Here is an 8,687-nt window from a genome sequence, read left to right as displayed (position 1 = left end):
CCTTTTTTTTTTTTAAAAAATTTTAAAAAAAATTTTTTTTAAAAAAAAAAAAATTCTAAAAAAAAAAAAAAAAAAAAAAAAAAACACCAAGATACAGATCAACACAGAGAAACAGCCCTGTCTCCAAATGATTACAATAACTTCTACATAATATACCAAATAAAAAATTTGTCCCAGCAGAGTTTAAGTAGATGGAGTTCCTGTTTAAAAATAAACTTAGATTTGCCATAAATATACAATTTAAAAATAATATTAAAATATTAATATTATGCTCAACTGTTTTACTCTCAGATACATATCCATATAAAACAATTTGAAGAGAGAGTCTTTGTTCATGGACTTTATGGTTCGGAATGTATGAAGAGATTCGCATAAGATGTTTACAGATTGACAAAAAAAAAACAGATCTTTGTTGTTTCAGGTCCATATATCAATAATCACAATCAATTTTAAATCTGTGTCTTATAAACTCCTTTGAAGAAAAGACATAATGTAGAGGTTTGAAATTAATTTCTATATATTTTGGAGGGAGAGAAAACCCCAGATATGTTTTATTTTACTTGATTTTTCTTTTCATACTTCTCCATAAATTTTTTTCATGACCAAACCAGATTGTTTTCGCTAAATCTTGTCTTTAAAATTTTATTGCTACATTTTTTATTAAGTAAATCTAATCCATTAGTATTTTGTAATTTAGCTATTGGGTTGGTTTTATACATTTTTTAAGATGAACAAATGCACTTGCTATCTTTTTTATTATTATTTTTGTTGCAGTCACATTTTGCACAATTTAGATTATATTTCTTAACTAAATGTATTCATATTCATACAGACTGCCATTATCATCCAGTAAATGAGTGACGGCCAGAAAGGTGAGAGCAAACCAAAACTCATGATTTTCCATCTTTGTTACTTTTAACTGTTTCTTGTTTTGATTTAGAGATGTTTATTTCTAGAAATAAAATTAAACTTTGAGTTCCTCACAAACATTTGGAGGTACTGACAGAATGTGGTAAATAAGCTTTGATAAGGTCCCCACTGAGGAGAGAGTGGTGTAAAACCACTGGATTTAAAAACATGGACTGCATTCATTCTGTTTGCACAAAAGGTTTTAATAATAAATATTTCTCACAGACAACTACACAATCCACTGAAAAATGTTGCTATTTTCATCTGTAGCAATTGGGTCAAACGCCAGCACCATCTTCTGATGTAATGAGGGTAAGTCAAAAAATGTAAATGCAGTTTTGGAGGAAGAAGCTATGAAGTGAAGAAGAAGAAGAAGAAGAAGATGGGTTTTGATTAAGGACTGCAACCCTATTTTTTGAGCCATAAGGTTCAGAAAACAATAATGAATTCAACGTTTCTGGAGAAGAAGGGTCCGAAGTGTTGGAGCTGGACATTCATCACCTCCATATGAATTAATGGAGGTGTGATTGTTTTAGCATAAACATTTATATGCTAAAATAACCACAGGTCTGAGCCTAAAACTATCTCTATCTAAACTATCAGATGTTTTACAGAACTTAAATAAGCAAGATATTGTTTAAGTCAAAGGGTTACGCTACCAAAGTCAAAAAAATCTTAGAGATATTTCTGCTTCAGAGAAAGTCAGCCATCAAATGTAATTATACTCAACATTGAAGGATATATATATATATATATATATATATTTTTTTTTTTTTTCATTTTTCTTGCCTTTCTGCCTGCAGACGTGTGGATGAATCACTCTGGTCTTGGAGGGAGCAGTGAAGAAAAGACCTCACATTTCAGGGACCAGAATAGAATAAACGCTCTGCCTCCGCACTGATCGCTGAGTAGGAGGACACAGACAGACACTGGCTGAGGGTCCCTCAAATTTCCCTAAATTCATCAACGCTTCATCTCCATTTCCACAGTACTTCGACATGTAGACCTGTGAATGACTGACAGTTACAGCAAGGCTTTATCACTGAGTTCCTAAACTTTAATATTTATAATTGTTCATGAGGATGCATTTGTATTTGAGCGTTTAATTTATGAATGTAGGTGTGGTTTTAGAATAATTAAGATTTACGCTGTTTGTTATTCAGACATTGAAATTTCGTTTATTTTGTTCGGAAAGCTTGCTTTTTCTCCTCTGCCCACAAGAGGGCAGGCATGTGCATCGGAGGTTGAGCAAACATTAAAGTCCTCACCTGCATATCTGTTCCAGGAACCTTTTCCTGGAGCCAGTATCGCCCCGCTGCCTTTCCACTGGAATGGCCCTATTTGGGATGTAGTGCGTTTCATTATCAGGAACTTTTCAATGGAGATTTAATGAGAGAGAGGCATAATGTCAACATTTGAATTCAGTCTTTCACAAGAAGAAACGGTATGATAAATGAAGATTTATGAGTGCAAATAAAGATTTCTGGTATCAGAAATGCCCCTTTTGCTCGTTACCTGTCTCAGACTTTGGCTTTAACTCTTTATGTATTTCCTCTCGTTTTAAATGCATTTCATTTAAACTGAGCATTTACTAAAATTGGGGAAAAACTCACCAGGCAACAAAATACAGACTAAAAAAACATTTTGGGCAATGTTGTTTTTTTGTTGTTTTTTTTCAAAGCAGAAGTGGACGTACTCTGAATAGCCTGTTGTGCATTTATTTTTGAAAATCTGGTTTTAAGGTCTACCACAATACATTTAAAACAGTTTTTTTAACATATATAAATCATACAATGACTGTTTAAAAGCAGCATCTTTTATTTTCTGATTGAAATATTGTAATTCTCATACCGTTACTACCATCATAGTTTAAGAAATGATGCCTTTGGTGGGTTTTTCTGACTGTATTAGAGAATAAAAGAATCAAATAAAACTGTACATTACCAGAAAACACAAAGTGTTCATCCATTTGTTCTGTTATTATGTATTTGCTAGAAAGTGAATCTCTTAACATCCATTATTGTGTGTGTTTGATTTTCAGCCAGCTTGACTTTCTTCCTGCAGAAGTCACACTGTGTGGGTGAATCCCTCTAGTCTTAGAGGAAAGGGTAAAGAAAAGACCTCTCACATCCAGGCACTGAAATAGACCAGAAACTCTGATTCAGTCTCTCACACGGCACAATGAGTGGGAGGGAGCAGTGGATGCAGCGGTGCTCGCTGCTCCCACATATTTTCCAGCATCTTATTTTTTTATTTTTTAGCACGTGTTCAAATGCTCAGACCTGAAAAATATGTACCAGTCTGACTGGTTTGTGTATATGTGTGCAATTCTGGAAAGCTTTAGATTTATTTCTTTGATTATAATCAGTAATATAACATTTAGTAATATAACATTTTGTGTCTTCAGACTTGTTATGTAGCTGTGGATCAGATTGTTTTTCCAATAAATGGCATATTCTCCGTCTGTCCACAAGAGGGCAGCCAGATACAACAAATAAATAGTTGGTATCCTGTTCTACAGTGTCGGGGGAAAAATAGATAATTCCTCTATTTTAACTGGAGTATTAATGTGAAATAAAATGATATTTTCTTTACCTAGTTTCAAAGGCATGTCTTACCTTTGTGTTCAAAAACCCTTAACAGATTCTAAACTATCATGACTTGCAAAGTGCAAAGTTATCCAAAGATCACCAAGATATTCTAGAGTCAAACCCATCTGTGAGGTCAAGCGTCTGACAGCAAAGTCCTGGCCAGAAGTGGGCTGTGTATTTGCACTTGGATCCCGAAAAGATCAGCAGATAGATAACAGAATGGGTGAAACATAAATAAACGTAGGTGTAATGGAAAAGTCAAAAGTCCAGATTTGAGCTGGTGTGACCTTATTAGGGCTGAGCATACCAAATGCTCAAACAAAACTCAGTCTATTTACTGAAGGGATATTCAAACGAAAGTGGACCGAGAGTCCTCTACAGCGATCTAAAAGTCACACATAAACAATTTCTGTTGCAAAGATGTATTGAGATGTATTTCATTTTTTGTTTTTGCCTTTTGCCTGCTTATTCAGTAACGACTCTGGAATCTCCTGTGGTTGTTTGTGCACTAAATAATAGAAAAAATGAATCTATAAAATATGTCCAAATTACAAAGAAGACACATAAATCAAAGACAGTGCTCTTTCTTTTCTCATGACTGGAGTTTGACATGTAACAGAGAGTATGCATGGACTGTTTAATCTTTTATATTTAAATTGATAATTTCTGCAACTATGAATTCATTGCATTGAATAATGGATCATAAAGGATGTGGACAAAGGCAGAGTAGAAATGACAAGACAGAAGGTCAGGCAGAGGAACCCCACTGGGCCCTGAGTTGGACACACAACGACCCAGACACTGAATTTCTGTGCTGGCTGGCAGTGACTAGAGAGGCCTGGCTGCTAAGAGGCAAACCTGGGTAGAAGGACAGATTTTAGGTCGTTGAAGAGAAACTGAATGGCAGATTCTGCATGTGGGAGTCAGTAAAGACTGGCAGAGAGTTTGGATTGGAGCAACCAGCCCAGGACTGAACACTGAGGCTAGAGGAATGTCAGCAGAGTAGATTTGGCTAAGCACAAAGACGGAAAATTGTTATAAAATCATCCACTGTATCAGAGAGGACCTTTAAAATATCTGATGAAATCCAACTGGACTATTGCTTTTGGTCATTTAAATATGCTACAATGACATTTGCCTTATACAAACACTCTAACAATGCACAGTCTCAGTCAATGGAGTGGATATTGTTGAAAAGTTCATTCACTAAGTAAAATATATTTTATAGACGAATTACACACGGACTGATGTTTTTAAGTTTATATTTTTGTTATTTATGATTATTTTTTCCACTTACATCTGGTGAAAACGCAGCATTTAGAGCAGATGAGTGGAATCAGCTCCTCTAAGTTTGAAGCCATGATACTCAGCTAGAATAAGGCTGGGGGTAAGTCAGATCAGTTCAAGAATCGGGGTGCCTTGGTTCATGAGTGAGAGTGGGATAAAAATAAAAGAAATAGATTGTTGACACAAATGGCTAAAATGAGTTTCCTCCGTAATGTTGCTAAATTCACCGCATACGAGTTCATTTCTCATCTCATCTTAAAGCCGGGGAGGTTTGGATACTGCTGCTTCACTTTCTCTGCAGGTCCGGTTGGGAGGAGCCTCCAGCACAGAACCAGAACAAACAAGAGGAGCTACAAATCTCTTCTGGCCTGGGAACTCTTTGGGAAAGGCTGTCGCTTGGGAGAGGAATATCTGTGTTTCCCTCATGGACCTGTTGCGCTCACATCCTGATCTTGGATAAGCGGAAAAGATCAGATACATAACTGTTTAAACCAAACCATCAATGTTCTTGAATGGTCTTAAATCCTCTGAAAAAACAACAACAACATGTTCCTAAATGTGTGTATTCACAGCCGACCTGAATACCTTTAACCGAGTTTCTGTCAGCACTTAGTGAATCACCCAGGGGAGAGCGCGGTGTTGTATCAAGTTTTGACCTCTTATGACACCTGTATCGTAAAGATATGTCTAACAAGTAAACCTAAATATCCGTGTTGCTTTGATCACCTTCCACTGCAAATGTGCAACGTTGTCAAGCTGGCCCTGGAAGAAGATCAAACAAAAGCCTTTGTCTTATAAATGGACATCTAAAAATAAAGTCGGCGTTACAGGTATGGCATGCAGAGCCGTCCCTGGCCTCCTCTCTGTTATATCCTTTCATAACGTTTGTGGGTCAAGTTTATTTGTGTGCATGTATGCATGCGTGTTTGTGCGTGTGTGTTTGGCTTGCTTTGTCGGAGAACATGTGAATGATGCATGCATTAGTCCTTGTGTATTATAGGAACACTGCAACGACACAAAGCCGGTGCTGTCTTACGTGTGCTGGTTTGTACCCGCACACAGACGTGTATGAAGGGCAACGTATATAGAAAGGGATTTGCTATCTAAAGCAGGGGTCCCCATCAGTCTATCCGAAAAATGTATCTCAAGGCAGCGTGTGGTTGAGACCTCAATGCAGAGACTGAGAGAGGGGAGCCAGGAGAGGATCGCTGCCCTAGTTCCATCCTGGAGAGGCAGGGGGCGGGAGCCAGGTCGCACACCTCAAACCCCACCAGCTGGTTTTCAGAAAGTGTTGGAGCGCACACACACCCACACACACAAACACACACACCTCAGGAGCAAGCAGAAGCAGGAGCAGACTGTTGAGGACCATCCTCGGGACCAAGCCAGTTTGCTTCCAGGAGCTACTCTTCCTCATGACTGCACGGTCTGCAGGTAGGGATCCCTGCTGGGGAACTATGAACAGCTGCTTCGTGTCCTTTGTGAACAGCATCATTTTACACTAACTCCCCAAATTACAATAATATGATTGAGGAGTTTCAAGGTGTACCGAACAAGATTTGATGAAATCACATCAGCATGAGTTTTCTTCCGCTGGTTAGAATAACTCGACGCCTGTTTGAATATTCTCTCTGTTTGTTTGTGTTATTCATGAGTCACTGGTTGTTCAAATTAAACTTTGATTCGGCTCAGCATCCTGTTAAACGCCTAATGCTTTCATCACTTCTTGACAAGATCCTGTCTAGCTCAGTGAAATCCCCTGGTTCTCCTGGATAATAAATCTGCTGTTTAATGCAAGACGCCGCCACCAGACCGCCTGCCACGCGTCCCCCTACCTTCAGCAGGTTTCCATAGCATTAAGCAAATGAAACTGACTTTAAGCCCTTTAGAACATCGTTTTAAAAGAGCTGATTATTAAAGCAAATAGGAAATGTTCATAATCCGCTACACTATTTGGTAAAATAAGCTGATTCCAAACAGTTGAGTTGATTTGGAAAAGCTTAGATTTTGGATTTTTAGTTTAAAATCTTCATGCTGAATAAAAGAATCGGCCATACATCTTGATCTTAACCTCAAAAAGGTTGAAACATCGCTCGATGTAAGATATTTAGTCCTTTTTCTACAAAGAAATTCAAACCAGTCAGATGTAACGTAATGACCACCTGTCTCATAATGTTGTTGGTCGAACTGTGCTGTGCTGTCTGGGACCAACATGACAGCAGCAGGTGCTCCAGGTTGTAAAGGTGAGGCCTCCTGTCTATCATTTGTCCAATGCCCCTCAAAGACTCTTTACTGGTTGCAAATGTGGAAACTATTTTTTGCTTTGCGGCAACTTTATCCGACTAAAAGGGAAATCACTTAACAGTACGCACCTTACTGACAAAATGAAATACCAAGGTCGTCGGGATTGGAAACGTTGAGATTCTAAACATTTTTTTAGATATGGCAGCCTTTTATTGTTGTCGCTGGGCGGGTTAGGTCAATTTCAGGGAATTGCTGTGACCTGAGTATCATACCTTGCCGTGACTATCATCTCTTCAAGCGTCAGGTTGGGCACTGACATGTTGGGCAGACATGGAAATGGGAAAATACAGATACATCTGTTCAACAATCCTGCACAGGCACAGAAAACCTCTGAGGATTGGTTGACCAAACATGCTTGTTTTGGTCCCTGAGAGAAAACCAGAAATGAACACAGACTTACTGTGTTTTACCAAGTTACAATAAGTGAGTGCAACAAGTGGTTTAAACCTACGCTGCTACAATGTCGTAAAAATATTTAACATTTTCAATTGTTTTGTATAGGAAAGGCCAAAGGGACCGTGTTTCACTCGCAATGACATATTGTCCTGTTATTCCTGAATCAAAACCAAACCAAAATGCAGAACAAACGTGGAAAAAGAAGTAGATTTAGAGGCATAAATTACACTGTTAACTGAAAAAGCCTGATTTAAGCATTTTCATGTGCAGAGGACAAAAACTATCATCTTACAGATGCAGTTGGCACTTAAAAGGAATGTGAGTTCGACAGAATCTCATGTTGACATTATTAATAGTGGAATGAACTAGAAGTCCCACTGCATGTCCCCAGAAATCCCCCACTTGTGCAGAGCATTTTCAAAGCTTTGAGAAACTATTCGGCGCCCTGCTGTTACTTAATGTCCCACCAAGAAGCCGCTTGCAGGCAGGAGATGCACGTGACCTACACACGACAGGATACATCTGTAGGGATCGACGCTGAGAAGATCTCGACTTTTGTCGGTGTCATCACAGCGGAATCCGAGAGGCAGACGCCGCTGACAGAAGCGACGGTTCTGACGCTGCGGTTGACAGATGGTTGGCCTTGCCTTTTCTGTCAAACGCTCATAAAGTATTCTGCCAGCGTATCTGACTCTGAGTCAACATTCTGCACCAGCGTCTCGTGGAGCGAGATCCATAGAGCTCCATAAATCTGGTAATTATGCCTTCACGCAGTCACTTTTGAGACAGATGAAACAACCTCCTTTGTGCTCTGTATGTGAAATGCATCCCAATGATCCCCCCTCTAGTTTGGGTGTGAAATTTTTTTTTTTTTTTTTTTTTTTTAAAAAAGAAGAGATGATGGACTTGTGCTGTGGGGATGAGTAGTAGGGGGAGGGGGGAACGCAATGTGAAAAAAAATATGAGAAAAAGTTGAACAGAGAAAAGAGTATTGAAAATGATTGTGTGTAGATGTGATGCGGGGATGACTTTGTGGACTTCTTGAAGGATTTTTCCTTTTTATCCCATTCCAGCGTGACTAGAAATCTTTAATGCCGCTCTGGGAAGCGTTTTTTTTTTTTTTTTTTTTTTTTTTTTTCCCCTCACCAAAAAAAAAAAATTACAACAAAAAAAAAAATTATCCCCGGGGGAAAACACAGG

At 38.4% G+C, this 8,687-nt stretch overlaps 2 protein-coding genes across 4 annotated transcripts in view; one reads left to right on the top strand and one right to left on the bottom strand.

The window, feature by feature from the left end:
• The window catches only part of LOC106938988 (cerebellin-4-like), a 30,490-nt gene that overhangs the window by 12,073 nt on the left and 9,730 nt on the right, over positions 1-8,687 (bottom strand). The gene's annotated exons all lie outside the window — the stretch shown is intronic.
• LOC106938987 (voltage-gated potassium channel subunit beta-1-like) overlaps positions 6,127-8,687 on the top strand; it is a 49,917-nt gene continuing 47,356 nt past the window's right edge. The window contains exon 1 of the mRNA XM_015021207.1: positions 6,127-6,221. The gene's annotated coding sequence lies outside the window, so the exon portion shown is untranslated. The remainder of the gene's footprint in view (positions 6,222-8,687) is intronic.

This window comes from Poecilia latipinna, unplaced genomic scaffold (genome assembly GCF_001443285.1).
Source record: "Poecilia latipinna isolate Pla-1442-1.1 unplaced genomic scaffold, P_latipinna-1.0 Scaffold2743, whole genome shotgun sequence".
NCBI lineage: Eukaryota > Metazoa > Chordata > Actinopteri > Cyprinodontiformes > Poeciliidae > Poecilia > Poecilia latipinna.
Note: the sequence above shows the minus strand (reverse complement) of the source record. Positions and strands in the feature narration are given on the sequence as shown.